The sequence below is a fragment of the Crinia signifera genome, chromosome 4, assembly GCF_055691185.1.
Source record: "Crinia signifera chromosome 4, ASM5569118v1, whole genome shotgun sequence".
Lineage (NCBI taxonomy): Eukaryota > Metazoa > Chordata > Amphibia > Anura > Myobatrachidae > Crinia > Crinia signifera.
The window spans coordinates 11,750,675-11,757,389 of record NC_139220.1 but is presented as its reverse complement, the minus strand read 5'-3'; positions in this window follow the sequence as shown (position 1 = coordinate 11,757,389).

The following is a 6,715-nucleotide window of genomic DNA, read 5'->3' as shown; positions in this document are numbered from 1 at the left end:
CGTAGCCGAAGTTCTGTGTCCGTGGAATGGGAAATTCTGGGTGGTTAACGCATGTGCTCTGTCCACGTGCGCAGAAGAGATGCACGTGCACGTGGACACTCAAGAGATGAGTGTCATGGGAGATATCTCATCGTGTCGCCTGGTTCAACCTTTCTGCATCTCCCATCCACACCTTACACGCGCCCACAAAGTACAGAATCCCTAGTTTCCGTCAATCTCTCCCTGGAAACTCACCTCTCAGGCAGCTTACCGCATTCCAGGTCATTCCTGTCATTTACACCTAATCTTTTCCTCTCTACACAGTTCACACAAAACTTACATGTGTTACTTACTGCGCTCACTCATCCCGCTGGCCCCACTGCTTTGGGACTGGATCGCACGGCCTAGCAGGAACCTCGTCAGTCTGGCTGGAACATATGCGATATTTACCACTCATTCTGATGTCACAAACGCCTAGTTCTCTAGAAGTTGTAAGCTGACGAGCAGGGCCCTCCCCTCTTTCTGTCTGTTATTACATGGCCTCCATTTATTACTGTTTTGTTCTAATTGTAAAAGGGCGATACAGTACGCTGGCTCTCGGGATCGGATTTAGGAGCCAATTATCAGGAATCACTTCCGATTTCGGCGGATGGTTGGTGAAATAAAAGTAAAGTCTATACTGACTTACCAAAGAAGAATCATTCGATGGTCATTGGGGGGGATAAGCTGCAGAATTATTTGATAAATAAGAGAGGAGCAAGGCCATAACTTACTCTCATGGCACCTGCTGCAGCCGGCCGCAAAAAGTGGGCGTGGCTCTGCTGGATGGGGCCGTGTGCACCGGTCCGCCCCGCACCAACTGTTGATATACGCCACTGCTGGGGCGAATTAATAACTGTTAAATGCATAGCGTAACATTAAATTTTTGTTACTGTGGCACATGAAGGCAATTGTCTGGCACCCACCCTTCACACCTGCCCATCTAAAGGTGCAAACTTTGAATATTTCATGACATCTAAATGTGTTGGCCCATGTGCAATGCATTGTGGGTAGGCCTTGTCAGTGGTTTCTATGGTAAGAGCAGAGGAGTATAAATGTTTGGATGTTTCTCATGTGAGAGAAGTCGAAGGCCACTGTAGAGTCCACTGCAGACCCCGCCCCACACCCACCGCAGACCCCGCCCCAGACCCCCCACAGACCCCGACCCAGATCCCACCACATACCACGCCCCAGACCCCACCGCTGTTTAAGTGGTTCCTCAGAAATTGCTAAATTAATCAAACCAGGAGGGGGGGGGGGGGGGTTCTATTCAGAAAAACAGATTAATTCTGGGCGATTAATAATTAAAGCAGCTGCCAGCGCATCAATTAGTGCGACAGGAGTCTTACGGTTATAACGTACAGTATGAATTGGATATGATTAATGCTGCCTGTGTTATCTTGTACATGCAATATACCATCATTACCATATATGTACAGCTATGGCCTCGTTACCGCCAACGTCCACAGATCAGAGAGAACGGGAGCTAATAATTGTTGCCCATTAATAACGGGATACATCCTATTATCACCGTGAGGAGCACTGCTAAATGCTTTCATTGCTACCAACTGTCATTTTCAAACACATGAAGATAAAAATCGCTAAAGACCAATCTAAACTAAAATAACAATGAACGGTCAGTACATGCTCAGCCATAAATCATGTGGTAACTGTATTTCTATTCTCCCCATAAAATTATACTATTTTTGGTACTTATGTCATATCTGGGCTCCCGTTTTTCTTATGACACCGCGTACCCTCGCGGGGCTCGCTGCGCTCGCCACACTATATAAAATCAACTCCATGCGTAATTGGATAGTAGGGGGTATGAAAAAATGGGGTGCATTTAACATGGGAGCCCAGATAATACATAAGTACCCTATTTTTATACTGACCACACCCACACATCACTGACCACACCCACATGACACTAATCCATCCCATATGGCACTAGCTACCCCCACACTGCACTGACCACACCCACATGACACTGGTCTATCCCATATTGCACTGGCTACAACAACCACACAGCACTTACCACAACCACATGACACTGGTCCACCCATATGGCACTGGCTATAGCCACATAGCATAGACCACACCCACACCGCACTGACCACACCCACATGACACTGGCCCATCCCATATGGCACTGGCTACACCTACACAGCACTAACCACACCCACGTGACACTGGACAATCCCATATGGCCCTGTATACTCCCAAACAGCACCGACCACACCCACATGACACTGGTCCATCCTATAAGACCCTGGCAACTCCCAAACAGCACCGACCACACCCACATGACACTGGTCCATCCCATATGGCACTGGCTATAGCCACAGAGCATAGACCACACCCACACCACACTGACCACACCCACATGACACGCCCACATGCATACCTCCCAACTTTTGGAAAATGCCTGAAATTTGGGGCCCTGACCTAGTGGTCAGGCCTAAAAATCGTGTCCCTTTCATAAGGCCACAACCCCATTTTTTCACTGCTGGGAGATATGCCCACATGGCACTTAGCTACCCCAAAAGATATGCCCAGGCACATGGCACTAGCTACCCCCAAAAAAACTCTGGCTGCACCCACATCACGGTGGCAATGCCTACATGGCTCTGGCCTCACCCACACAGCATTAGTAAGAGGCAGATGTTTGCGTTAGTGCCACGTCTGAGGAAGCAGCCACGGGCCACCAGCTGAGAATGCTTTAGGAGATATCTGTGATCAGATTTAGGAAGGATGATTGGGGACAGTAGAGAGCCACGTGTCCTCAGCACCTGGTAGCGACATTTCATGCTTCAGAAGTCTCTGCAGCAGCCAAGGAACATATAACACGTAATAGAATGTGCGGAATGTAGCAGAGTGTGACGCCGATTATCACTGAGATCAATATACAGAACAATCAGCGGCCTCTGCAGGATCGATCAGTCCCGGGTGACCTCACACATACTCTTCAGTCACAGTGATTAGGATCAACACAAATATAGACGTGGATCAAACTTCAGTGTGAGAAGAGGATTGTAGTCAAAAGTAACTGTTTCCCTGAGACGCCTTCCCAAACGGAGTTCTCTGCAGCACCTCGTGCCACTAACAAAATGTTTCTGTTCTCCAGGCTGTTAATTCTAGCCTGTCCAACACAGCCCAGTCACTGGTGGCCAAGTGTGTCCTATGCAGCCCAGTCACTGGTGGCCAAGTGTGTCCTACACAGTTCAGTCACTGGTGACCAAGTGTGTCCTACGCAGCTCCGTCACTGGTGGCCAAGTGTGTCCTATGCAGCCCAGTCACTGGGGGCCAAGTGTGTCCGATGCAGCCCAGTCACTGGAGGCCATGTTTGTCCTACGCAGCTCAGTCACTGGTGGCCAAGTACGTCCTACGCAGCCCAGTCAATGGTGGCCAAGTGTGTCCGACGCAGCTCAGTCACTGGAGGCGATGTGTGTCCTACACAGCTCAGTCACTTGTGGCCAAATGTGCCCTACGCAGCTCAGTCACTGGAAGCCATGTGTGTCCTATGCAGCCCAGTCACTGGTGGCCAAATGTGTCCGATGCAGCCCAGTCACTGGTGGCCAAGTGTGTCCTATGCAGCCCAGTCACTGGTGGCCAAATGTGTCCTATACAGCCCAGTCACTGGTGGCCAAGTGTGTCCGACGCAGCTCAGTCACTGGAGGCCATGTTTGTCCTACGCAGCTCAGTCACGGGTGGCCAAGTACGTCCTACGCAGCTCAGTCACTGGTGGCCAAGTGTGTCCTATGCAGCTCAGTCACTGGTGGCCAAGTGTGTCCGACGCAGCTCAGTCACTGGTGGCCAAGTGTGTGCTATGCAGCCCAGTCACTGGTGGCCAAGTGTGTGCTATGCAGCCCAGTCACTGGTGGCCAAGTGTGTCCTATACAGTCCAGTCACTGGTGGCCAAGTGTGTCAGACGCAGCTCAGTCACTGGAGGCCATGTGTGTCCTACACAGCTCAGTCACTGGTGGCCAAATGTGCACGATGCAGCCCAGTCACTGGTGGCCAAGTGTGTGCTATGCAGACCAGGCACTGGTGGCCAAGTGTATCCTATACAGTCCAGTCACTGGTGGCCAAGTGTGTCCGACGCAGCTCAGTCACTGGAGGCCATGTGTGTCCTACACAGCTCATTCACTTGTGGCCAAGTGTGTCCTACCCAGCTCAGTCACTGGAGGCCAAGTGTGTCCTACGCAGCTCAGTCACTGGTGGCCAAGTGTGTCCTACGCAGCTCAGTCACTGGTGGCCAAGTGTGTCCTACGCAGCTCAGTCACTGGTGGCCAAGTGTGTCCTACGCAACTCAGTCACTGGTGGCCAAGTGTGTCCTATGCAGCTCAGTCACTGGAGGCCATGTGTGTCCTACGCAGCTCAGTCACTGGTGGCCAAGTGTGTCCTACGCAGCTCAGTCACTGGTGGCCAAGTGTGTCCTACGCAGCTCAGTCACTGGTGGCCAAGTGTGTCCTACGCAGCTCAGTCACTGGTGGCCAAGTGTGTCCTACGCAGCTTAGTCACTGGTGGCCTAGTGTCAAACTGATTCTGTAATATGAATATGCATCCGTTGTTACATTTTTGCATTGCACCCCCTCAAACGTTTAGGAATAACGCTACGCCTGCGATGGATATATACAATATGTATTCTGGGTTTTGACTCACAATCCCCCCCAGCATCATAACTGAGCCTGTAATCCAGTATCTGGAAGGCAGCAGCGACAGGGTGACAGAGAGATGCTGGGATCCTGTTATCGCTTCCGCCCACTTACCAGCGTCATTCCTCCTGCGAGACGCACAGAACGCTCCACTCCAAAGGGATTTAGCATGCAGTCATTTTATGTCATCTGTGATCATTTTATCCTGGTAATCACAGGTCTGCTCACACCACCGGAACTGTCTCGCTCGGCGCCCACGGCCTGCCGTAACCCTTCTATTCTCAGTATTCTCAGGGATGTCTTTTCAACTTAGCATGGATTGCGCACAAGCAGAGGATCAGATTTACCAGCAATTGAACCAAGACATTTTTGAGTCAGAATCTATCTCTCTTGCAATTGTACGGGAGGTCATAAAGCAGATGTGACCATAAAAAAATCAAACAAACCCCCCCCCCCCCCCAGAACTTTTATTTTCCATTACATTCTGCCCCATGTTCCATCTGTTTCTCCACAAGATCTTCTTACATAAAGGCAGAGTTTATTCCCCCCCCCCCCCCCCCCCCAAAACCTAGGGGGCGACCTAGCTTCAGAGGGGTCACCTAGAATCACCACCCATCTGGGATTACTCTGGGCAGTCCGGAAAAACGACCAGGGTTTTGGGCTTTCGGCCCGTGGTATGTAAGTAGGCCCAAGGGACACATGGGACGTTATTCAGGGTGGTGTGGCTCATTAGCATATGGGGAACGCCCCAGTTTCACATCTAAGTTTTCTCATGGACCATCGAATGATGTGGGTGTTACCCCGCAGGCTGCCAATGGATGTTTATGTAAAGCATCCATTTGCAGCTAGTACTTGCGAACACACGTGCAAATGGTGGGCCAACGTTCCACCATTCGCAAGACAAGACTTCGTTGACTCGCAAGGATGCGAGAAGAGAACCAAATTGGTCAGGACTGGCCTTGTTCTCCAGGCACAGAAAGGCCCAGGCTGGTTCCTTGTGTCTGATGTCATCTAATCATAGCTTGTCCTGTCACCTAAGTCATACATTATACCGAAAGAGGATCATTTGTCAGCACTACATCATTTTGGTGGGGTTCATAGATTGTAAAAGTCCTCAAGAGGCATAGGCAAACGCAGTGTACCAGCTACTTCTACCACATTTACTGTATGTGTGGATCTGAGCCCTCAAACATCGCACTGGACCAGAGAGCAGCTGCCAGGAGGAAGAGACAGGAGCCTTACCATGAAGTGGGAGATTGTGAGATTAGAAAGTGCAGCACTAGTTCTATTACGTTTGTGTATTTATTATATGTTTAACCGTTTCCTGACCACTTATCTTATTTAAATGTTTGAAACAGTCTATACTATAGACCATATATACTATTAAATATTAATACTGTTTTAATACTGTATTCCATACCAGGGCTGCTACTAGTAATGTTGGGGGCTCCCAGCGCCCCCCAGTGGCACACCCTTGCGCGCCGGCACCCCACCTCCCCCTACCTCCCCCAATTAATATTACTTACCAGCAGGGGTGTGGCATCTCCCTCCTTCCTGGACGGTCTGGAGCGCACACTGCACAGTGCAGCCTGCAGAGCGACGAGCCCCTCTGTATTCTAGGCTCGGCTCTCTGCAGGCTGCACTGTGTATTGTGCGTGCCTGGCTGAGGGGCGCCGGGTCGGGGATGCATTGTGCAGGTGTGGGGGTGGCGCCATGTCAGTGTGGGCAGCTGCCCGGGCCCCTCCAGAGCCCGGGGCCCCGGACAGCTGTACCCACGGCACCCCCCTGTTGGCGGCCCTGTTTCATACAGTATCCAGTGTATACATTTTTTCAGGGCTGTTACCGCTCCCCAGACTCCCGTACTTACTCCAATGCACTGCAGAGTGGGAGATTTTGGATTACATTTGAAACCCCCACTCTAAAAATCCTGCATTTGCTACTGAGATCATGTAGGTGGTTGTCACTATATACCTGGGTCTGGTCCTCAAGTACCCTCTACAGGTCATGTTTGCTGGATTTCTGCCTGTTGTGGGTACTTG